The 27,240-nt window shown below is 33.1% G+C and overlaps 1 protein-coding gene across 5 annotated transcripts in view; it reads right to left on the bottom strand.

Moving 5' to 3' along the window:
- CDH8 (cadherin 8) overlaps nucleotides 1-27,240 on the bottom strand; it is a 391,036-nt gene that overhangs the window by 75,110 nt on the left and 288,686 nt on the right. The window lies entirely within an intron of this gene.

The following is a 27,240-nucleotide window of genomic DNA, read 5'->3' as shown; positions in this document are numbered from 1 at the left end:
TTTTATTCTTGAGAAGAATACAACCCACTTTAAGCTATTACTTGCTTGACTATGTAATAGAGACGAACACTGAAAACCTAGCAAAAGGCCAGAACCAAATCACTTGTTGAGAAGGGGTCCTTAACAATGATAAAAGAGATAAGATTAAGGATGAAGTATCGTATATTTTATGAACTGCATTTTTCATTAAAATTGACCTTGGGATATTTTTGGATAAGATGATTCCAAGTCATTTTAATAGTTTCATTTTCATGAAGATTTTTATCAATGTAAATGAATAATAATCTTCTAATCTTTCCAGGTCAATTCCAATGGCAGAGAACTCAATACTTAATCCTTAATCCCTAAATCCTTATTTTTTAAAATTATATATACACACATAAACACAGTAAGAGATCTAGTCCATTAATACATTGCTGACTTGGGCTATGTTACGATTTTTCACTTGTAATATATGGAATATAGTTTTGACTTTGACTGTACCATGTAATAATCTTTTGATCTGTTATAAATTATACAGAATGCATTAGAGATGGCCAATTATTTATTTGTGTTTCTGTGACATTGAATATTTATAAGCAAGCCAAGAGGGGAACAACGTTTGGCTTTGAATATGAACAAACAGACTTGCATTTGATATATCAAACTCATCTTTTTGACAACTGATTACATTTAGGGCTCTAAAATACTCATTTTATTTTGTTAAAGATAAAAGTACTCCTAAAGCATACACCAAATACCTATAGCTATGATACAGATTTATGCTTGGTTTGCCCTGCTGGCTATGCTACAAGATTTGGATTTAGTGGTCTACCATGGCTACTCTCCAACATTCCAATTCTGTTAACTACAAATGGCAGAATACAATCCTGATGAATTAACGGAACTTGACTTCAATTCCCAAAAATCACGGTGATGTCTCACCCGATATACCCCTTTTATATCTAATGGACTTATACCCCTTTTTATATCTAATGAACTTCTTTATTCTTTATTCAGAGATGAAACAGGCACTTTCTTAGTTTTAAAAGAAGAAAGATTCTAAATAGAGTTTAACATATGACTCTAAGAAAAGAAACTCATATTTTATCCTTTATCTACTAACACAACTTTACGAAGTTTATAACTTAAGTAAGGTATGGTTATATCTTTAAATAGCCACTTCTATTTTCCAGTCTGACCATTAGTTAAATAGCATTTCTTGGAGAGTAAAAAGGAGCTCAGCATTTTGTGCTAAACATTCATTTTGGAGCCCCAGCTTTGCTTTCTACTACCTGTGTGACCCTGAGCAAGTAATTTAAACCAATTTTTTTTTCCTAAATAAACTGAAAGTCAAGAATTTAACACTTCGGTTATGGAATTACTATAAATATCAAATGAAAAATATTAAAAGTGTCCCATACAGTATTGGACACACATTCAGGGATATTCTAGCCTTTGCAATTTTCCACGTGAACAGCACTATGCATATTGAATGTTTACTATTCATGTTGCAAAATATTTCACATAATCATATTTCATTCAATGTGCACACAAAAAAGGCTATGAAGTTGTTAATGGAATCCCCATATGTAAGATGCAAAACCTGACACCTAAAATATTATATGCTTTTACCAAGATTACTCAGTTAAGCATCAACTTCAAAAGTGATTTTGCTCTTTCAGACATAAGCCATTTTCGTAGTATAATACTGATGAAGCAAAAAAAATAAAATAAAATTCATGTGTGTATTTGTGCCTGTGTGTGTGTGTGCGTGTGTGCGTGTGCATGTGTATCAAGATAAGTAATTATTACTATCTCCTAAGGAATGTTTATAAATTTGTTACAAGTACTTACCTGATAGTTGACCAATATTTGAAGTTTTGGACCAAATATGAAGTACCAAATGTCTAAAGGATTGTACCATCATTAATAATCTCAGAATTGCACTCGTAATCTGCAAACCTCCCTAAGAAACGGTGCCGTTTAACTTCCAGAACTTTGCTCATGGTCCTATTTTACCCCAGCAGTGCCCCTTTAATTGATTAATTTCCTTTTTTAATTCTCTGTTTCACTTCCCAGAATTGCTGGTTATTCCTTTATCTCTATAACACTCATTCTTTCCATTCTACATCCTAAACCTATTCTTGTATATGTAAATAATTAAACTTCTATTAGAATTTTTACTTTAATCTCTCTAAATATTCAGTTAATAAATAGTCAGTGATTAACACAGACTTAATAAACTGCTTGTACAGATTAGACAGTGAATAATAGGGGAACAGTCTTAGAAAACTGAAAGTATAAGATAAAGCTACCATATTTCTTAAACATTATTTGCTTCTTCTGAAGTGAAAAATATTGCTAATCTTACGGATTCAGATTCACTGACAATGGTTGATTAGGCCAAGTCAGCTATGTATGATATTATTCTTTGCTTTCCTTCTCTTTAATGTTTTATGCACACACATACACAAATACACACACACACACACAGACACACACAAACACACACACACTCATATCTACAGACTGCAGGCAAACATGCACATACGCAATTTCCTTCCAATATTTTGGTTGAAAACATTGTCAAAGTCTCTTCTTATTTTTCTATTTTCTTTTTAGTTTGGCCTCATAGTTGCAATAAATTGCAATTATCTCTTAGAGTTGGATGATCAGCAGGTGGTAAAACTCAAGCATAAAGGATAAACAAGCTCCATCAGTTTCTTATTGGAGGTAACTTTCAACATTAAAGTAGCTTTTCTCATATGTCATATATGGGACAAAGTGGTATTTATTCCTGGGGCCCAGTGCAAAATACCAACTAATATTTTTTAGAAGCAATGTGGGATTAGGAAACTATTACTTAACACTGTTGGAAAACCATGAATGACAAAGAACGTTTTTCCAATTATTGCATTTCATGTGCCCCAGCACCTCTACAAGAAAATAATATTTTAATATAATGGTCAAAGAACTTTTGTAAGTAATTATTATTTTCTTCTTTAGTTGGTGGTTCTTTAGTTTATAGTTCTGTGAGAAACTCAGAACTAAATTCGAAACCCACTTTTTTTATAGCTGTAAACAATATCATGGTGTTCTAATTGAACTCTTTTTTTTACATTTATTTAACAACTATGTATGTATACAAATTTAATTTGTTTTTATATAATTGTGTTGTAGATATTTCTAGAGGTTTTCTTTTAATATTTTATCATCTATTTCTTTAGAAAAATAAAACAAAATAAAACCTAAACTGTTTACTCTGCACTGAAAAGCTATTTCCAGATGGTTAGAATTTCTATAGCTATGCCTCAAAATTTAGCATAAGTCACATTTCTTCCAGAAAGTCTTTTTAATACATAATTCAATTTTGTTTGTCTGTTTGTTTTCTTGTTCTTGTTTAAGACATAACATGATAGCCTGAGGAACTCTACAAACACCGTTTCCAGAAAAACTGGTGAAAGTTATTTTTAAAATAATTAGTCTATGGAAAAAGTCCTAAGGGATACAGACAAAAAGACTGAGGTCACTACCTCCTTCTCTCCACAAAGCGCTTCACTCCTTAAGCAGGGTATCATTAAGAAACGGGTTTCAAAGCCATGGCTCAAACATTTTCCTTGGGAGCAAGAGAAAAGCAGGCCATAAAGCAGAAAGTTCCTTCATATACAAACTAGCATATATAAATTGCTCTTTATATACAAAGGAGTGTGAAGTTCAAGCCTGAGGGTAAACTCAAAATGGTAAAGGTTGCTACTAAAGGCAAATGAGAGTGTTGGTAGATATGGCTGATTCACTGGAGGGATAGGCTAGTTGGGAGAGAGAAAGGAGGTAGAGTCAGCTGAAATGAGACAGACATCTAGGAAAAATAACAAATCTCAAACATTTATCTAGGGAATCATTTCTTTAATGGAAACTAAATTTGAATGGATCATACTGTGGAACAAATTATGACCTAGGGCATTTTTGATTACACTTGAGCAGTTGGCTGGCAATTAAACAACCTTAATGGCTGGATATGGTCAGGGACAGAAGCAACCAAAGAGAGCACTGGCAAAACCACTATTTCCAGGTGGTTTTTATTTTTATTTTTAATTTTTTTTAATTTTTGTTGCATTTTAGGTTTTGGAGTACATGTGAAGAACACGTAAGATTGTTGCATAGTTACACACATTGCAGTGTGGTTTGCTGCCTTCTTATGTAAATATCCAACACTGTACCTCTGGAGAATAAAGATCACCGACTTTACACCACTAGGGGAGAAAGGTTTTACTAAAACAATTCAGCAAGTCACAAACAAATGAGTAAATAATTCCAAATTCCAGAGGGAGGATTGGTAACTAGAATTGCTGCATTGTATTACTGAAAATATCTAGTTTCAATAAAACAGTTACAAGTCATGAATACAAACAAACAGTAAATTATGACCCATAGGTCAGAAAAAAAGCAGGCAAAATAAATCATATGTGAAAGTGACCATATGTCAGATTTAACAGAGTTCGAAGCAGCCATTATAAATACGTTAAAAGAGGTATAATTAAATATGAAAATTAAGATGTCATAACAACATAACTTCAAGTAGAAAATATCACTAAAAAAACAGAAATTATTAAAAAGGAAGCAAATGGAAATTCTGCATCAGGAAATTACCATAACCAAAATTTAAAAATTCGCTAGAGAGGCTCACAAGTAGATTTAAATTGGCAGAAGAAAGAATTAGGGAATGTAACGATAGTCCAATAAAGATTTTGCTAACCAAAGAACAGCAGTTAAAAAAAAATGAAGAAAAGAAAAATGAGCAGAGCCTCGGTGAAATACAGGACATCATTAAGTGTCTAATATGCGTAATAGGAATAACAGAAGAAAAGGAGACAGAGAATAGATTTTTAAAAATTGAACACATAAGTTCTTGTAAACTTTCCAAATTTATTGAGAAATCCTAGTCTGTATATTGAAAACCCTAGCCTAAAACTTCCCCAACAAACCTCAAGTAGGATAAACACAAAAAGATTCACAGACATTATATTTAAAATGCTAAAAGTCAAAAACAAGATGATTTTGAGACCAGTGGGAGGTAAACAAACAAACAAAAACTCATCACCAGGGAACCCCAATAAAAATAGCAGCTAACTTCTCATCTGAAATAAAGGATTTAAGAAAACAGTAAGATATCATATTCAAAGTGTTCAAAGAAACATAACTATCAGCCAAGAATACTACATCCATCACAGCTATCTTTCAAAAACAAAGGTAAAATAAGATCATCACCAGATAAGCAAAATCAGAAAATTTGTTGTTAGTAGACTCCCCAGTACATTCACAGCAAATAAGAAATTCTTCAGTTGAAAACAAAGGACTCCAAGGAAAAAAAAAAAGAGTCAGAAAGAGAAACGACAAAGGTAAATATGTCCTCATAAAAGACTGTATAAACTCACCTTACTCCTCCTTTCTTAACTATTTTAAACTTAATCTCATGAAACTCCATGTATCTGTTTATATTATAGTATATAATAGTATTGCTGAGCTTGTAACATATCAAAATGTAATATATTTGCCAATCATGGCAAAAAGGAGGTGAGTGGACATGAACGTGTAAGGGGATTAGACAATGAATTCAGGTTGTAACTCTGACAGGAACAAATGAAAAGAAGAGAAATAATAAATTAAACTGTTACTATAACAAAAGCTATGAATATATACTTTCTCTCCTCTAAGATTCTTTTTAAAACATAATATTATAAAGTAATAATTATGACAATACAATTTTAGAGTTTATAACATGTATATGTGTAAGATCTACATCTGTGATATCACAAAACAGGAGGGGAAGGCAATAGAGCTACACAGGAGTAGAACTTTTATATCACATTTAAACTAAGGTGATATATATCTGAAGCTTATATTCGGCTAAGTAAAATGTATATGGTAAGTCCTAGAAGAACGACTAAACAGTTACAAATATTTGTTACGAACATTACATACTTTTGGGTGCATATTTGTATACAAATACATTTCTTTACTTTCCAAATTTTCTATAAGGAATACAACTGATTTTATAATAGGATAAACAGTTATGTATTTTGTTTTACAAAACAATATTTTTATGCTGTAGGATTTGACATCTTACATGTTATTCAAAATTTGACACTAAAATAAAATAATAAGAAAATAAAAATAAATTGTGCTTCATTGAAATTAAAAACATTTGTGTTTTAAAAGAAACTATCAAAAAAGTAAAAAGACACCCACTAAATGAGAGAAAACGTATTATATGAATGTATATAAAGTCATATAATCATAAAATTGTTCCTTGATACATTAATTATTACAGCCTATTAATATGTTCCTGGGTCTTGTTTTTCCCAGTACCCTTCCCACCACTCCTGTCTCTTTTAGATAAATTTCTCCAGCTGTTAATTTTGTGTGCAGTATAAAGTTTATCATAAAAATATTTGACTTTGTACTACCCTAAAATATTAATTTCAAAATTGTGATTTTAGTTGTTGCTCATTGAATCTGGAGCCCTCTATATCTCTCCAATAGTGATCTAGGACCACAGTGCTCCAGTAAATGATCAATGAATACCTTAAAACATGAAACTAATTAATGTACCAACCCATCATCTTAAATAATAATTTCGATTAATTAATTCATTGATTTAATTAATAGCTTTATCTACTCTGTGCCTTAATTTTGATTGTTTAATGTGTATAGTGATGTATAAGTACTCTTCCATGTGCTTTGAATATAAGAAAGAGCAAACAGAGATAAGGACTATGCTCTGTCAAAATTTATAGTACAGTAGCAGAGAATAATCAAATAGTGTTGAATTATGCATGAGACTGAGGTGAGAGAGATGAAGCAAAGCAGACAGTTTTAGTGCAGCACATCACAGAGACAGCTTACCTTGGTTGGGGTTTAAAGAAGATGGACCTTGAACAGTCACAATTGGAGTTGTGGTAGGTGGACTGGACAACATTCCACTTGGAGAACATACTGGGACCTTGTTGATGTTGACTCATCAACCTTGCTGAGGGGGAAATAATTTTCTTCTGTATTTGCAGGGATGCTACCATGAGTGTGGGTCTCTAGCTCCAGTGAGAGACCTGCTTTTGCCTTTTGTGTTCACTTCCTACTCCCTTTCCAGGGCCATTTTCCAGAGTTCATATTTTTGCAGCACTTCTGTCCATACAGGTCATGCTTGTGTGTACTTTGTGAGAGGCACGTCCTTCCAGTTCTCTTAGACCACCCTCCTTTCAAAGTCCCTTACAAATCCTACCTTTTCCAGAAGGCTTTTGTTAGAACCAGCAGCAATTATCACCTGCCTGCCTTCCTTCCTTCTCTCTTTCTCTTATTTTTATTAAACTTCACAAGAGTTGTTTAGAGTTGTTTAGCTGTGTAGTAAATATTTCAACTATCCTGTAAATGTGAGTTTTTCTTGTCTCTTCAATTAAGTTTAAAATATATGTCAATTGTAAAAAATGTCTTTTTCTTTTCTTTTTCTTAAACTTGTATTAGTTTCCTAGGGCTGCCATAACAAAATAGTACAAGCTTCATGCCTTAAAGATATAGAAATGTATTCCTTCACCCTCTCACACTTGGACATCAGAAATGCAAAATCAAGGTCTCAATGGCGCACATGCCCTCAGAAGCCCCCAGTGAAGTATCTTTCTTTGCCCATTTCAACTTCCATTACCTCCAATATTTCATGGTTTTTGATGGCATGAATCCAATTTCTGCCTCCATCTTTGTGTGACTTTCTTTTCTCCTTCTGGTATCTTGTCTTCTGTTTCTAATAAGGACACTCATCATTGGACTTAAGGCCTACCTAGGTGATCTAGAATAATCTCATCTCAAGATCCTTACTTAATTACATCCACAAAGACCCTTTTCCAGACGTGATCTTGACGGGTTTCTGGGGTTTGAAACTGAGCATATTTTTTTGAGGGCCCCCATTCAATCCACTAAATTATGTTTTCAAAAGCTAGGACATTCATGACTAAATAGAACAATACTATCACAAATATTCTTTTGTTCTAGAAAACAGAGATACATGAGATTAATGTGATTGTGCATAATTATTTGAATTCACTCTTCAAAATATTATAAAATATAAGCTCATGAAAGTTAAGTATCCCATAACTTTCTCCTGAGAATTTTGATAAATGCCTTTTGTCATTCATTCATTATCTCATTATTTTTCTTTTCAGTCATTCAAACATAGTTATATGTGTATTTCCAGTTTCTTCTATTCAGTCATTCAATACATCGTTACACGTGTATTTCCAGTTAGGATGAATCTCCTATAACCAAGTAATCCATAGTGCTTTGAGAAATTCCATATTATGGTTATTTATCTATATCTTCATTTACCTACAAGTTATTCATTTGCACAGTGTTGTGCAGGAATGTAGAAAAAAGCAACACTTTTCTATAGTCACAGAAATATTTAAAATGGGAAATTACCTTTTAATTTGCCTTTTAAAATTAGTGAAAGTACTTTACTTTAGATATAGATAGGTAGACAATTGTTTCAGAGACAGTAATGCAAAAAGGTCCAGAGACCATGCCACCACCAAAACATCAGGAGTTTTAATGGTGGGAATATCCCAAGATAAGGCCAATGTTGATGTGATGAGAGAAATTTGGGGCCATATAAGGACAAGTATTGTTTTATATACTAATGAGACAGAGATATATCATGTGATCACTGGAAAGCCATTGAACTATTTCTGGATTAGCTTTATTTTTTAAAAAAAATTGGCACAAAGCAGATTGAAAGATAAATCATGTTTCATTTTGTTTAGCCCTAAGTAAATGAATGTTTATTCTAGATATATGAATACCTCAGACATCTACTGGGTATTTCTTGAGACCGCTAAAACACAGAGAAAAACAACAAAGCAAACAAAACCTATTGTTCCATTTTCCCAAACGCCCCCCAAATATCTTATCTTTATCAATATTATATGAACATACGTGATTGAAATAACATAGTTTTCAACACAAGTATCATATTTAAATACTAAAGATTCACTTACATCTAAATTAATGAAATGATAGCAGTTCAAAATATAAAGATATTATAGAGCAATAAAATTAATTAGATAAGCTTCTAAGGAAATTATTCATGTCCTTTGTGACTGGCCCCAAAATGTTTGCCTTTCATCTGATACACAAACATTAAATATAAAGATATTATAATTAGAAACTTGATTAGCATTCATTAAAGATTAATTTTCTAAACACAAGAGATGTGACAAAGTGGTCTGGAAGGAAAAGCTCATTTCAATTGGTCACAAAAGTCAGGATGTTTTCACATATGATGGAAGAAAAGGCTGAAATGGCATCTGGTATAAACAAGTTCTTTACTTCTACCCTTTGAGTAGTAGTGACTTCCTATCACCCCTCTGTCACATACTCTCATGAATTGCCCATTAATTTTGCCCTTTTATAATCAAAGGTAATGGAATACTGCCAAGTCTGAGTTACTTGGGAATTTGCTTCCAACTGGTTTCCATGAGCTGCTGTTTTTGCAGGCATCGATTGAAATAAATAGACTTGCTTTTTCAAGCTATAAGAGAGAAAAACGATTCGGCAAATTTAGATTTATTGGTGGGGCACAATAAATAATTCTTGAGCTTTCTTCAAGTAGAAGGGTGGAAGCTTTGAGCAGTAAATTATAGTCAATTGGGGAATGCAAAATAAGAGAATTTATAATTGAATAGGTGATAAGAGTAGAGGAATTTTACAAAATATGAAGATGTGAATTGAACATATGATGGAAATAAAGCAACTTAGTAAGTTTAAAATAAAACTGTTGGGAATTTGAGAGAAGATATTGGAAATAATTTCAATAGTGGGTTTAAGCTCTCTAATGACTTAAGATGAAACTTTTTGAGACACATTTTGGTCATAAATGGAATGATAATTTCTCAATCATTAGTGATGTTTTACCAAATCCATAGATTATTAGATAGCTGAGCAACAAGTTAGAATGTCATTAACCAATGGACACCAGCAGCGTGGGCATGCTTCTGGGGATATTTTTGATAGGTTTTTATCTTTACAGTATTGTTTTTATGCATTCCCCTTTCTCTGTTATGGCAACTGTATTGTTGCACTGGTTCAAACACAGACTTTTGACACCATCAAATACTTTTAAAAAATTCTGCCTTCTGTTGTACAAAGAAGGAGCCGTTGACCACCAGAAATTCAATAACTTTTGAAGATAAGATGGTGAAATTTCTAGCAAGCCAGAGTATATAAAGTGTAGTCACTTTATTTCACTCCTTGAAATCCCAGTCTTATCTACAGAGTAGTTTAGAATTAAATTAGAACTTTAATCAAATTGGAGCTTTAGTGTCTAATGAACAAAGCTTATAAGTTATAGCTTTTCTGTTAACCAAGAAGTGGCTCTCTCAAGAGAGGGGAAAAAAATAATTTCTCTCACTGAGAAAGCTGTAGACTTAGACATTTTTGAAAATGCCTTAGATTCCCTGGAGAAAATGATTCTTAAATAGTGACTTTGGTTCAAGCCCTCACTGAACCCTGTGTGTTTTCCCTGACTGCTAAAAAGCTTACTATCTTGCTACCCCATTTTTCAAATGCTCTCTAAATGGGGAGAAAATGCGCAAACATTCATCTTAGGTGAACCTGGAAGTAGTACAGTTCTGTAGAACCACTTGGCAAGTTCTTCATGCCACCTTTTTCTACATATCTACAACGAACCCTCACAATCCTTTCTCCTGCTCAAAAGAATTGAGATCTTGAAAACCAAGGTAGGCACATTAACGGTTGTAAAATTGTGATCCGATGGGGAAAATATTTAGAGCCATTGGAGAGAAACCTGATTTTATCCTTCATAGCCTTTTAATCATAGTTCCTTTCTATATATATCTATATCTGTAGATATGTAGATATATGTTTTATTATTATTATTATTATTATTATTATTACTATTTTAGAAGGAGTTTCTCTCTGTCACCAGTCTGGAGTGCAGTGGCAAGATCTCAGCTCACTGCAACCTCCACCTCCCGGATTCAAGAGATTCTCCTGCCTCAGCCTCCCAAGTAGCTGGCACTACAGGCATGCGCCACCACACTCAGCTAATTTTTGTATTATTAGTAGAGACGGGATTTTGCCATTTCAGCCAGAATGGTCTCGATCTCCGCACCTCGTGATCTGCCTGCCTCATCCCCGCAAAGTGCTGAGATTACAAGCCTGAGCCACCATGCCTGGCCTGTTATGAATTTATCATAGTGAATTTTCCCAGAATGAATACACCCATGTAATTACAACCTATATCAAGATATCCATAGTAACCAACATCCCAGAAGCCTTTCATTTACCCTCTTCCAAGTCTTAGGTCCCTCAAGATAACCTCTACTTGATTTAACAGTACGTTCGTTTTTCTTCTTCAGGACCTCATAAACATGGAATTCATATAGTGTATACGCATTTGCATCTAGATACTTTAGTTCAATGTAATATTTGTTCATTCATATGACTGCAGCAATACATCCGGCTTTTCCATTGTTTGGAAAAGAATTCCATTGCACAATTTATTAACTTATTCTCTTATTGGTGGACATTTGGATTATTTCACTTTTATGCTATTTTAAATTGTATTATTATAAATATTTTCTGTATGTCTTCTAATACACAAATATGTTCATTTCTGTATATTAGATATGCATACATTCAGCTTTAGCATTTTTTTTCCAAATATTTTTCTAATGTGGATATACCAATTTAAAATCTGACCAACATTGTATAAAAGATCAAGAAGCTGCATATCTTCCATAATACTTGGTAAAATCAGTTATTATTCTGTTTTAATTTTAGACATTGTAGGAGTGTTGAATTTGTATTTTAGGTAGATCTCTATTTGCAATGTCCTAAATATTTGATACTTAGTGCCTTTTCTTATGCTTATTGGCCACTTGGACATCTTCTTTGTGAAATACCTGTTCAAATTTTCCCATTTATTAATTAAGTTGCCTATATTTTCCTAATTGATATGTCTACTGTATATTAAAAACGTGAGTCATTTAGTAGATATGTGTATCACAATTCCTTCTCCTACCCAATGGCTGGACTTTTTATTATCATAGTAGTATCTTTTGAAGAGCATAAATTCTTAATTTAATAAAGTTTAATTCATCAGTATGTGTTTTGGTTAATTTTAGTGCTTTTTTTCGTATTATTCATTCGTTATTTTCTTATTCCAAAATTTGAAAATCCCACGTTAACATTTGGAAGGTCTATTATTTTATTTTTTACCTTTATATCTTTGATCTGTGTGAAGATTTTATATTAATGGTCAGAAGCACAGTCACAGTTCAGGTTTTTTCCACTCGCAAGTATCCAGTTTACAGTCTACATTATTGCTATTTCCCCCATGACATCTTTGACATAATTCGGTTGAGCATTTTCTCTGCAGGTCTGTTTCGAGATTCTTCTGTTCCGTTGATCTATTTTTCTATCTTTGCACTCCTACAACCCTTTCTTAAGAGCTCTATCATAATAAACCTTGATATACTGCTATTATAAGACAAACTATCTTGGTTCTTGGTAAATATTTTTTTACTAGTTTGTTCTTTAAATTTCTATTCACATTTTAGTATCACTTGTCAAATTATACACACACCTGCACATCCACAGGTGTGCGAGCATATGTGCATGCACGCACACACACACACACACACACACACACACACAGAGAGAGAGAAATGTTGGAATGTATTGATATTGCTTAGATTCCACAGATAAATTTAGGTAATTGACATTTTACATTTGAATCTTTCAAATTGCAAACTTTGTATAACCCTTCATTTGCATCTTTAATTTTTCTCAGTAATGTTTTGTAGTTTTCTGTTTAGAGGTCTTGCATCAGATTTTTTACTATGTAATTGAAGTTTTCTCAATATTATGAGTACTATTTTATTTAATTTTCTGAGTATTGGTAGAAAACAAAATGCAATAGTTTTTATAACTCCAACAACCATGCAAACTTTACTATTTATAATAGTTTATAATTTTTTGTATTTTTATGCTCAGTTATGTTGACTGTGAATGACATATTTCTCCTTTTTCAATATTTATATTTTTATTTCTTCCTTGCACCTTATTGTATTGACTAAAACCTTCAGTATAATTGAATAAAACTAATAGTGGTAGAGAATTTCATCTCATTTGCAATCTCATTGAGAAAGGTTTCAGTATTTCAACATTAGATCTGGTATTCACTGTGTTTTTCATGGCTACGTTTTATCAAATTAAGTCCCCTTCTATTTCTAGTGTGCCAAGAAATTTTATCATGGACAAGAAATGCATACTTAATTCTTTCTGCAATCTATAAAGATAGATCATGTTTTTCTCTATCTTTTCTCAATATTTTAATTTGAATAAACACATTTTTAAATGCTACAATCTATCCCTGTATTCCCTGAATGTAATGTTTTTGTATGTTAGTGAGTTTGTTTTGCTAATATGTTTACCTAAGATTTTTTGTAGCGGAAGCAGGCTGTTAACTCACCTTTCTAATATTCTTGTCAAGTTTTAGTATCAAGATTACAATGGCTTTGGGACATGAAGTGGGAAAATTTCCCTCTTTTATCTGTTGAAATTTATATTGGTGAGTTCATTTGAGCATGAGAACTTATGTGTTAAGAGTTGGTAATTACGGATTCAATTATTCAATAGAGAAACATATTTTTCTTTTTTTCTTAATTATGCCATTTTGCAAAGGCTGTGGTTTTTTTTTTAAACTTGCCTCTATCAGAATATATTTTAAAGGCATTGACATAAATATGTTCAATTCACACTATGCTTATGCTAAATATATTCATATTTGTGCCGATAACTTTATAATTGGAATAATTACCTCCATTATCTTTTCTTTTTCTTTTTTCCTTTTTAAAGGTAGACTGCCACATGCCACACCTCATTCGGATTTGTCTGGAGTCTTGGGAGCTTGACCGTGAAGTTTGAGCGCTTGTTTGGAAATTCTGGCAGGAGAAAACAGCTACTCTTATCCTTGACAGAAGACCAGTCCTCCTTGGGTGTGGTCGTCCTCTTCCATGGAGCACACAGCCTCAGGAGCGCTGCACGTGGCATGGTGAGGGAGGAAGGAGATGCCCACCTAGCTAGTCCAATCAGCCAAATTAACCCCCATAATCAATGGAGTGATACACGTCGCAGCCTGGTTGCCATCATAGCCTTCCATTATCTATTTTAATACCTATAGAAGTTGTAATGATGCTTCCTTCTTAATTTCTGATATTGATGATTACCTTTTTATTTTCCCTTGCAAAGTTTTATCAGTTTTACTATTTTTTTAACAAACAGCTGTGAGTTTGCCGAGTATCACTAGTATACATTTGTTTTTAATTTCATTATTTTTTACCCTATATTTATTTTCACTTTTCTGCTATTTTTTTCAATTTTAATTTTCTTGTCACTTTCAGTCTCTTTGAAGTGGATGCTTAGATAATGGATTTTCAGCACTTCTTCTTTTCTAATATAGACACTTAAGGCCAATATCCTTGTAGGCACTTTGTTAACTCTGTCCCACGTGATTTGTCATCGCACCGTTTGGCTATCACTTGTTTTTTAAAAGTGTTAATTTCCTTTGTGCTTTTATTCTGTTTTTCATGGGTTATTTAGAAGTGTGTGACTTAATTTTCTATACTTAAGAATAATTTAAGTTTTTGTGGTTGTTCTTGCTCATTTTTATAACTTCATGCCACTGCTAAGAACATATACACTGCATGTATTGAGACTTGTTTTATGACCCAGTTTTTGGCCATTTGGGGTCAATATTTCAAGTCAGCTTGACAAGAATGATTTTTTTGTAACTGTATGCAGTATTTTATACATTTCAATTAAATAAGTTTATTAATCATGGTATTTGAATATTCTCTGTCTTCAGTGTTTTTTGTCTACTTATTCTATTAGCTGAAAAATATGTGTTAAAATCTTCATCACAATTGTTGATTTACCTGTTGTTCACTTAGATTCTGCCAGTGTTTTACTTTACATGCTTGGCAAATACAGTAAAAGGCATATATGAATTTAGAATTTTTACATCTTGCTGAATTTATCATTATGACATTTTTCTCCTTATTTGGGGAAATAGTTCTTTCTCCTCGGTCTACACATGAACTACTTTCTTTAGGTTTGAATTTTCAGGCAGATCTTGTTTCAGTCATCTCAGTCTCTATTTATCCTTATATTAGAGCGCTATCTATAATAAGAGACATGATCTGCACATTGCTTGCTTTTTAAATCTATTATGACAATGTAAATCTAATAAATAAAGTATGTAGCCACATGGGTTTGGATTTCTTTTTGTGCTTTTTTGTTACCTATTTTAATTCTACCTCATATGTATACATGTAACACATTTAATTATATTAAGTAGTATATATTATTTTGTATTTTCCCACCTATTAATATTTTTGTTTCTCTTCTTTCTTTTTCATATTGTCATATTGCTGTTTAGGCTGGTTTCCTTTTTTTTTTTTTTTTAAATACAGTTCTGAAAATGTTTTCAGTGAAAAACAGCTGATAATGCGTGTTATTGAATTTCTTTTTTCTGAAATGAAATAACACTTTGAAGGCTTTTTTTCTTGATATAATATTTTGGCTTGGCAATTATATTCCTTCCGTCCTTTAAAATGCTATCCCTTTTCTCTGCCTTTCATCATATATATTATCAAATAAGCTGTCAGCTTTTGAGATATTAATACTTTTATTTTTTTGGTTAATTTTAAATTCTCATTGCCTTTATTTTTAGCAATGTTACTATAATGTGTATTGGTGTGCTTTTCTTTGTATTTACTCTGTTTAAGAGTTTACTGAGACATGTGAATCCATATCTTGATGTCTTTTATCAGATCTGAAAATGTGTGACTATTTTTTCTTCAAATATTGCACTTCACTGGTTTTCCTCCTTTCTGAATGTCAGTTACAAATATATTATACCTTTTCTTTACGTATAATCTATGTCTTATGCTGACATTTGTATTTTTAGTATTGCTTTCTGTGATTCTTCTTGTTTTTTTTATCTCTTTTTTCTTTCTTTTTTTGTTCTAAATCTGGTTTGCAAATCTTGTTTCAATTGATTATAATTACTACTTTAATACATACATTGGATTTTTCAGCTTTAGACTTTTTCTTTGATTATTTTTATAGGCTCCATGTCTTTGGTCAAAGTATCCATCTCATTTGTTAACTATTGTCTTAGACATGTTAACTATATTTTTCCTTAGTTGGAAAATTTAAATATCTGTATCTCTTGGACATTTTCCTATTGTCTTTTTTCTGACTGTTGGTGGCCTACTCCTCTTTGGTAGCATTTCAGAATGTTTAAATTGGATTTTGAAAATTACATATAGAAGGTGTTATCTCCCTTTAGGCAAATTTGGTTTTCTTCTCCCAGGATGATATGTTTAGATAAATCAACTTGATACCTTTAATACTGGATTTCAGAATGATGGGAATTAATGTAATTTCTGAGTTTCCATTACTTCCAGGATCCATTCTTTCTGCTCCACTGCTAAAATATTTGTTTGGCTTTTTAGCTTCTTAGCACTAGCTCTTTGAGATGTTTAAATACTCTTACTCCTGCACATGTTGCAGTGTGCCATATTCATCAAGGGTAAAAAACACCCATTCTTCTCTAATTATTTTGCTCTGTGACCTTGGCCTCTCGATTTCTAGATACATCAATAACCTTGAAATCTAACTTTTGTCTTCAGAGTCCCATAAATCCATCAAAAACTCTAGGTCACTGATTTCCATTTGGTCTCCATGCCCTATGAGTTGAATCAGTTAAACTCTGAAAGGAATAAGCTGTGCTAAATTTAGAAGTCACCTCAATTTGTTTTCTTTCTTTCTGGTATCTGAGTTCCTTAGATGCTGGCTGCCTTCAAATCATGTTGTTCTCCTTAACTTTATGATTGTTCTCCAGGGGAGAGTTTGTCTGATGTAAGTTACCATCATAGACATAAAAAAAAAAACACTTGATTCCAACTGCCCCTGCACACACACACATTATGATGTAATATGTGCATTACTTCCCCAAGAAAAATAAGCTGTAAATCACCCTGCACTTGTTTAGCAACAGACAAAATTTACTTTAGAAAGACTCTAATCCTCTGAGAGTTGAAGGGACACTGTGGTCAGTGCCTGACAGAATTTGTCGATGGTAATTAAGATTGTGCTATATTTAGTTGATGTTCTGGCTATAAAGCCAGACCAATTTCTTGAGACTGCTTTTCCTCAGTGTATGGTTTTGCCACAGTAAATTCTGCATTTATTGTGACAGGGGACAAAGATGTATGCACCATATTGAGTTAAATAAAAAATACGTAATTCAAGATGAACGATTAGCAGAATTCAAGACAAATGATTAGCAGAACTGACTGAAATGATTATAGTACAACCCACTATCTCAGTGTAAAGTACATGACAATAAAATAGACGCTCCTGATTTACTCCCAGATGTTAACATTAAATGGTTTGGATATATGCAAATATAAACATAGAGGCACAGTCACATTTATACATTACAGCTTACTTTAACAGCATTAGTATCCACAAAATCATTCATCCATCTATGCATATTAGAAAGGTAACTAGAGATAGAATATTATATATTCTAGTAATAAGATTGTAAAAGATATATTGAGTAAAATATGCAAATCTGCAAGGAACAGGAAACATTCTTTTTGGATTTGGGGTTTTGATGTATTTGCAGAGGTAATGCAGAGGGCCTGTGTATAATGACATTATCCTGCTCCAGATGCTTGTAAACCTTTTTAAAAGTCATAGCTAAAATGATGTGCTAGCTTCACACAATTTACTTTTAAAATACCCTGCTAATGGAAAGTTAATAAACTAATCTTGGCCCCAGTAAATTTATCATGCAAGTTTTCAATATACAGCAACAGAGATGCTGACAGGGACAAAGGATCAAGCTTATTCCAAAACATTACGAGAAAGTGAGAGAATAGAGACCAGTATTGGAGTCTTCAATGTTATTAACAAAATAATTCCAAATAATGTCAAAAAAGAAACACCTGCTAGAAGTTTAGTATTTTTACCCTGAATTCACATATGATGGGAAAGCCCTTCTTTGTTACCATGAATATTTTAATTTCTAAAATAAAGAAGTTAGTTAAAATTTTAAAAAAATTTGCTGGCACACTACAATAAAAAAAAAATGCAGGAAAAAAATCCAATGTAACCAGCAATGTAAGTTCAATTGTTGACATCTGCATTTTTGCTGTTGCAAAATAATCCAGTCACCTGTGGTCATCTCCTTCCTGATATATCCTGGCATTGTTGGGTCAGGGCTTTGAACGCAGTTATTTGGGTAAAAAATAATAATTTATTTTCGTATATTGGTACATGCCTCTTAGAATGTCAACCAGTTTGATGTAGATTTTCTCCATTAAGGCACTGAAACCAGTCAGTGGAGAATGAACCACTTTGGCTGACTTCTTCCTCAGCACTGTACTGGGTGATATAGAGATTAATATGCTTGGGGTCCACGCTCTGTGTATTCTTTACATAAGTCTCATTCAGTGCAACCAAACTAACACTGAAATCCTACTTGCAAACCAAAACCCTACTCCATTCATAATCTATGGCTACCATTTCAGTATGTTGTCATCATCATCATTTTTTTAAGATTACATGCTCTTTGTTGAACACTTACTTTCAGGCACCATACTTTAATTTTCCCAACAATTCTGTGGAGGTAGTAGCAAGATTACTCTCTTACAAACATTTAACATATGATAATTGTATTTTCCAAAGCAACTTTCCAATGTTCCATTCATTAAACAAATATTGACTTTACACCTACCGAATGCCAAATCTCTTATAGTCACTACAGATGCCAAATAGAAAGACAAATAAACAAAGAAAATACACATTCACTTATATTCATAGATACTTAGAAACAAGGGAGTTGACTGAGATAATAATGAAATGTATGAATAAAAATAAAACTAGGTAAAGTAAGAAAGGGAAATGTTGAAAGGGGTTAGTCCTTCTAAATGTCATTTCTTCACCCAAATTCCTGTCTCTCATGCTTACAAACAATACATACAGCAATGCAATACCAAATTATAAGAATCCCCAAAGAACAATCCTGTCCTATCTCTACTTAGTTCTGACAATTTGACCCAGAGCATTCATCCTCAATATGATAATAAAATAAGACCTATTCTTCTTTCTTAGTGATTGCAGGGAAACTTTATCTACTCTCAGCAGCAGGCCTGTTAGCAACCAATGATGATCACACAGTGATGGCTTCCACAGGTCAAATATGGCCTAAAATATTTCACCAACTGATGTTTGAGAAGGGTACAGGTTGTTTGGAAGGAAAACTATTATTGTCTTTCTAATTTCTTCTATGAAGGAAACAAATGAGTTTATTGAATACTGACTCTTCAAGCCCAAGCTTACAATACTGAGGTAAGGTGGAGTAGCAAATTCATTTCATTTGGAATATCTATAATAAATCACGTACAGTTTTTAATCGAGTCGTTGTCGGTATCAGAATATTTGACGTCATTTGATTCAATAATTCTAGTTTGGAACCCAGGATCTTTAATTAAAGAGAGAGAGGGAAAAAAAAAAAAAAAAAAAAAAGGCTGCCAGAGCTTTGAGCAAGACCAATATTAATGATAAGAACTGTAGTGGTAAAACTCCATATTTAAGAATCTTCCTCTGTTTGTACCATGCATCTTATAAGGGTTTGAAAAACAGCCTTAATGCTTCCTACATTTATATACGTAGCCTTTGGGAAGCTTTGATTCTAGAAAGAAATGACCTGTCCCAGAATTTCCTGTAACAATAGAAAATTGAGCTTTTATCTGATTAGTAAGCAAATATTACAGTTTAGAAAAGCCCAGTTATCATTAATAGAAGGTAAATTCCTTCTTGAGAAATACTTTGAGTCTTTTGTGTTCAAGGTTGTATTCCACATATTGTTCACTGTTGTATTCAGAGTAGCACCTGATATCCTAAAGCCAAGATAATACCTAACTCAGGGGTTATTGAAAGGTTTGAATGAAATTATATATAAAAACACCAAGCAAACTTCAGAGTGTTGAAAGAGTGAGCTCTTGCTTTGTGTCCACTGTTGTATTTTGCTCTGAAATTCCAAGTTACCTCCTTACTAGTTCAACTTGCTCTGAGATCCTGATACCTGGGTATCTAATTCCATAAACACGTCTTTCTCCTTAGCTATGATTTCAGGAAATGTAAACAGTGGCATGTAAACCATTTTTAAAGGAACTTTGTACTTTACTGGCACATTTTAAAATGCACATATTTTTAATTTCAAATTTTATTTTAGATTCAAGTGGGACATGTGCAGACTTGTTCCTTGGGTATATATTGTGATGCTGAGGTTTGGAGTATAAATCATCCTGTCACCCAGGTAGTGAGCATAGTATTCAGTAGCTGGTTTTTCAACCCCTGTCTCCTTCTCATCCTCCCATCTCTAGTAGTCACCAATGTCTATTGGGGCCACCTTTATGTCCATGTGTAATCAATGTTTAGCTGCCACTTATAAGTGAGAAAATGTGGTATTTGGCTTTCTGTTCCTGTGTTAACTTACTTAGGATAACGGTACTGGCATATTTTGGCTCACTCTACGGAAGTGCTTTCTAACATAGCTGCTCAAGAGAAAACTACGCAGCCTTCCAAGATAGTAAGTTTCTGACCACAGCAAGCATGCAATCATAGGGTGAGACAGTCATAGAGCAAAGTGAAATATGAAATGGTGGATGTGGGTAGGTTTGTATCTCCCGTAATCATTCAATTAAAACAAACTTTGCCTTTCATTCTGACTGTTTTAGCTACCAAACTTATATTGGGAAAGTTATATATCGGAGTGACTCAGTGAAACTAAATTAGGAAGTGTTATAGTAATTTTTCATCTCATATGGTTCCTACATTAAAATTATAGGTCATGTATTCACAACACCACAAATTTTGTTTTTTTTTTCTCTATAAGCTGGTTGACTCTAGTTTATCATACATTCTTTCAAGTTTTCCCCCAACTAAATTACTAATCTTTAACTGGTGGTGATGTGGCCCCAAAAATTCTCTACCAAAAATAAAACCCTCAAATAAAAATGCCAGCAATGTGTTCCACTGTGTAGTTTCTCATCCTAATATCCATATTTGTTTCTAATTAACTGCATGAGAGCTATTCAGAATTTTATAATTTCAAATGTTGCCTATCCAGGTGATTTTTTCATAGCTATGTGAGAATAAAAAGATTCCTCAGCTTTTAATTTCTTACACATAAACTTTCATTATAATTTCTTTTTAGGAAATTGTTGGAATTTGCTCAACACTAAAAAGAATTAATTGCCTAATGTATTAAGGCAATTAAACAAATCATTTCATCGTATGAATAACAATGAGTACAGTTTCTGAATAATATAGAAAATAAAAGCAAAGGAAGGGAAGAAAACAAGGAAGCTAATATTGATAGATGCTCAGTTGTATATTTGTGTCCAACATACATATGCCAAAGCAAAGATAAAGAGAAACTCTCTCACTTCACTGGAGTCAAACAATTAATAAATACTGATGCAATACAGTACAAAATTCACGTGTGCCTGACTCTAAAATACTTTTGTTGAGTTTATGCAACATCTGCCTTAAATTTTAGCTTGATATGGACATAGACACCATAAAAGTGAAGTCACACACCACCAGAGAAGATTTTACTCTACAAGTAAACTCTGAGGTAAAATAATTGGCACAAATGCGCTTCCCTATTCTACAGTTTAAAAAACAAGCAGTGGGCCGGGCGCGGTGGCTCAAGCCTGTAATCCCAGCACTTTGGGAGGCCGAGGCGGGTGGATCACGAGGTCAAGAGATCGAGACCAACCTGGTCAACATGGTGAAACCCCGTATCTACTAAAAATACAAAAAATTAGCTGGGCATAGTGGCGCGTGCCTGTAATCCCAGCTACTCAGGAGGCTGAGGCAGGAGAATTGCCTGAACCCAGGAGGCAGAGGTTGCAGTGAGCCGAGATCGCGCCATTGCACTCCAGCCTGGGTAACAAGAGTGACACTCCATCTCAAAAAAAAATAAATAAATAAAAAATAAAAATAAAAATAAAAAACAAGCAGTTTAAGGGATTTTTAAAAATGTACTTAAACATGAGACTCAAAAAAAAAAATGACTTCAAGGAGAGAAGACACATCCTAGCTCAAGATAAAAGACTGTCCAGTTACATTTTTGAGCTGTCTTGATATGCTTAAAGGCTTCAGTGTACAGAAGGCATTAACATGGTGAATTAAAACAGCAAAAAGTTGGGTTATAAAATCGCTGCATGAAAACACTGTAGTGACAACTCTGAATTCAAATGCAAGGTAAGCTTAAAACTAACATGTTTTCCAATTGTTTTTAGTGTCACTGGAAACATATTTCCTTTCCCTGTTCTTCACTCTCCGTTTTTTGAAAACTAAAAGGTAATTATATTACATTGAGTTGTGGTGAACTTTCTAGTTCAAATATTTGATGATGTCTATGCATGTTCTCATACTACCATTTAATTTTCCAAGGATATTAGGTATTAGCCAATATTCTTCAAGCCAAATTATATTGTTAATAATTTATTCTTGGATTACCTATTCCCCATTCATTCATTTATTCAATCAACAGTTCCCTCATCAATAAATATTTATTAAAGGCATACTACTCCAGACACTTTCCTAGATGTTAAGGAGATACCAGCTAATGGGATAAAACATTCTGCTCAGGGGGAAGAGTTTATGAACACTGAACATGATACCTAAATAATATGGTATGCTGGAAAGGATTAAGTGCTAATAAAAACAAATCATGATAAGGAGGATCTGGTACTTGGCGGAGATCAGGGTAGTTCTTTTTCAGCCAAGACTTGAAAATAAGGAAGTTAGCCATGACAATAGCAAGAGGATGCATACTCCAGGCAGAGATGTTACAGCACAGACTCTAAAAGAATGGCATGGCTAATGTCTTAAAGTTGTCAGTCATAGATTTCCAGATGATTAGCAAACAAATTTATTTTCTTGCATGTAGTAATAGACTTGCACATGATATAGACAGATTGCAAAGAGAATTAAACAACCTCTTTTTTCTTGATTACTGAATTGAGATAACGTAAGACAAATCTACTCTAAGTGTTAACAAAGAATTAGGCTTGGGTTATTAACTTTAAAGGAGACAACTAACTGCTGTATTCTTGTAGGATGGTTTATTTTCTGTAGAAACCACTCCTGATACATCTCCACCTCAGAATATTTGCAAGCATTCTGTGTGCCCTTTTACTCATATCTTGACAGTCTGATATATTCTCCCTTCCAGAAAAATATTTTGTATATTATAAGCAAGTGATTAAAAACCCTGCAATGACATACAAAAGTAGCCATGAAGATTATTTATTCATCCAATGAATATTTGTCAATCATTTATAAAGTGATACTGTGTCTGCTAGAAGTTGTAGGATTACAGAAAAATGTCAGGTGTATTTTTTGTCTTTGAAGGCATTAGGCTAGAGAGGGAACAAAAGGCACAAACACAAATAAAAATAATTATAAATTAGACCAAACTGCCTTCTCTGAATGCCATGTATTTACAGCAACATAGATAGCTAAGGGAGGTAATGATCTGGATCTTGAAGGAAAAGAAGTATGTGGGAGTGCAGAGAGACATGACAAGATATTTAAGGCAACAATGGCAAAAACATGTCATGGGCAAAATTCCAGAAGTAAGGCACTGCCGAAAACATTTGAGACACATGCAATGAGTAAGAAGAATACTGACAAAATACTGTAGATACCAGACATCTTATGTAGTTTTGGATGAGAAAAACATTCGTAGCATTCATAGTCCAAAACATTTCCTCAAGTTTAAAATGAAAGCCATGCATTAGTATTGATGCTTCATATTTCTTTCTTTTCTTTTCTTTTCTTTTCTTTTTTTAAATTGAGACAGGATCTTGCTCTGCCGCCCAGGCTGGTGTGCTGTGGTAAAATCTCGTCTCACTGCAACCTCACCTGCTGTGCTCAAGCAATCCTCTCACCTCAGCCTCTGGAGTAGCTGTGACGACAGTCATGCACCACCACTCCCATCTAATTTTTGTATTTTTGGTAGAGATGACGTTTCACCATTTTGTCCAGGCTGGTCTTGAACTTCTGGTCTTAAGTGCTAGGATTATAGGCATGAGCCATTGCACCCAGAACTGCCTGCCTCGGCTTCCCAAAGTGCTAGGATTACAGGCATGAGCCATTGCACCCAGCTGATTTTTAATATTTCTAATTGATATTAAGTATTGCAAATAAATAATGATTCCTATTTAAACAATTTTTATTCATAAAGAGACCCATAGAAGATATGTTCATGTAGGCTATAAAAATGACAATGGAGACACTGTAAGTTAAGATTTCATAAGATAGTTTGGATTTTTAAATTATCCTCAGTAAAAAAAGTACTACAATTTATTAACCAAATCCAGTTACTGGGGCCAAAATTGGGCCAAAGAATTAATATGTACCATGACAGAAATAAAAAGAATGTAAGATACTTACTTATTTGTTAGCAGAAAATGTAATACTAATAAATGATAAGAAAAAAATAATAAAAGCAGCAGGAGCTTTCATCTGTCAGGTGTCACATTGGATATTATTATATATTACATTTTTATTTACTGAAAATTAAATCAGTACGACTACTCAAAATGGAGAAACTACTTATGCTACCCATAAGAAATAAATGCAGGACTCCCAACATTTCTGGATTTAATTGTACGTTCTCCAACTTAGTTCTGTCTGAATATGAAATCCCTTCACTTTCTGAGGAAAACATCTAGGTTTGCAAAGATAAAATTCTTTCTAATGTCTTTCAGCTTTCACACAAAAACTTAGCAGCAAGGATTTTGATAGGGTAGATATAAGAGTGTTACACAGTTTTTGATAAGAAAAAAAATTCATAGCACTTTATTTCAAAATATTTTCCTCAAGGTTAAAAAATCAAAACTATACCTTATTATTGATCCATGATATTTCTAATAGATCGTAAGCCTTCCAAAGAAATGATTCATGTGTTTCATTTATAATGATATTAAATCACTAGATGAATGAATGAAAATATAATTATAGATGGGTCGATTGTTGGATGGATAAATGAGTAACTGCATGGACTGATTAGTCAAAGGTAGAATATTACCAAAAGTCATATTTTTTCAGTTGTTGCTTTTTAAATATTTTATTATATACAATAGTTGTACATATTTTCGGGGGACCATGCGATATTTTGATACATGTATAGAATGTATGAGGATTAGATTATGATAACTGGGCTATCCATTCCCTCAAATATTTATATTTTCCTTGTGTTGAAAACTTTACAATTCTTCTAGCTATTTTGAAATATATGATAAATTAATTTTAATTATATTTTCCCTACTTTAATATTGAATATAAAACTTATTTCTAGCTAACTGCATTTTTTTCTTCTTTTAAAAAATTTCCACTTTTATTTTATTTTATGTTCAGAGAGGGCATATGCGGGCTTGTTTCCTGGGTATATTGCGTGATGCTGAGATTTGGGGTATGAATGGTCCTATCACCGAGGTAATGAGCAGAGTACCCAGTTTTTCAGCCCTTGCCCCTACTTTCCTCCCTCCTCTAGCAGGCCCCCGTCTACTGTTGACAGCTCTATGTCCGTGTGTACTCAATGTTTAACTCTCACTTACAAGTCAGAGCACGCAGTATTTAGTTTTCCAGGAGCAGTATATTTTGCTTAATGTAAAATATAATTCAGAACCTCAAGTCAATATAGGAGATATAAGGCAAACGATGACTCTTGTGAAAAGAAGTTTCATGGTTAAGTCAGTTTGTAAGAGTTAGAATATGGGCCTCAGATAAATTCAGGCCCAGTAAGGAGTGCAGAGTATTGGTGAATACCAACTATTTGTCAGTGAATGAGTATTAATCTCAAGATATTTGTAATTTTCATAAGAAGTTATAATTAACACAACTGAATAATCAGAAAAGAATTTAATTGAACCGTATGACTATGATTATTAATATTTTGTGTGTGTGTCTATATATATAGTATGTATACATTTAATGTATCCATATTTTTTATATTTATTAAATATGTATTTACATATAGCCATGTATGTGTGTATGTAGTGTGTGTATACATATGTTTTCTTATTAGAGACATAATTTTATATTGTTACTTTCAGTTAAATATTTTAAAATAGTAGAAATAATAGGGTAAATTACACAATTTAAATTGCCAGTTTCCAGAAAAGTTTACATAAATTTCAATTTAGCCATGCTAGGTATCTAGGAATATCATGCAGTTGGTATTATGATGTACATGAAGAGTTTTAGAGCAAGGAATGATGGAAATAACAATTTAAATTACATATAGGATGAATTAAAATTATAGAAAAGTTCTGAAGGAAAATATTAAATTTTATACAGTGGCTGTGTGCTGATTGTGAGCCTATGGATGCTTTTGTTCTGGAATGATTTTCTCTTTTATTTTATTTATTTTATCTGTATTATTCCTGTGCCACATATTTAATCAAGATAAAATAACTAAATTTCTTTTTTTAATAGAGGTTTTTCTTTTCTTGTCTTTTCTTTTCCCTTTTGAGGCATGCTCTCACTCTGTCTCCCAGGCTGGAGTGCAGTGGTGCAATCTCAGCTCACTATCACCTCCGCCTCCCTAGTTCAATTCTCATGCCTCAGCTTCCAGAGTAGCTGGGATTACAGGGATGCGCCGCCATGCCTGGTTAATGTTTGTATTTTTAATAGAGATGGGTTTTCACCGTATTGTCCAGACTGGCTTCAAACTCCCGGCCTCAAGTCAACCACTCACCCCAGCCTCCCAAAGTGTTGAGATTATTGGAGTGAGCCACCGCATCCGACCTTAATAGAGATTTGCTAATCAGGTTGTTATTTCTAGTCTCCCAAAACACTGACATTTTGTACATTTTTGTGTCTCTAAAATATATACTACAAGCAACATTTTCTTGTACATTTTCCGACACAGTTGCTTTTTTGCTTTTCCAATAACCAGCAATATTTTCTAGTACTAAATATTTAGGGTAAATCTGAATTCATACGTCATTCTATCCACTGGCAAATTTACTTTATGAAACCATTGAAAACCATTTCAAGAAATTCCCCAGATGAAAATATTATATAGGGTAT

This window comes from Saimiri boliviensis, chromosome 1 (genome assembly GCF_048565385.1).
Source record: "Saimiri boliviensis isolate mSaiBol1 chromosome 1, mSaiBol1.pri, whole genome shotgun sequence".
NCBI lineage: Eukaryota > Metazoa > Chordata > Mammalia > Primates > Cebidae > Saimiri > Saimiri boliviensis.
Note: the sequence above shows the minus strand (reverse complement) of the source record. Positions and strands in the feature narration are given on the sequence as shown.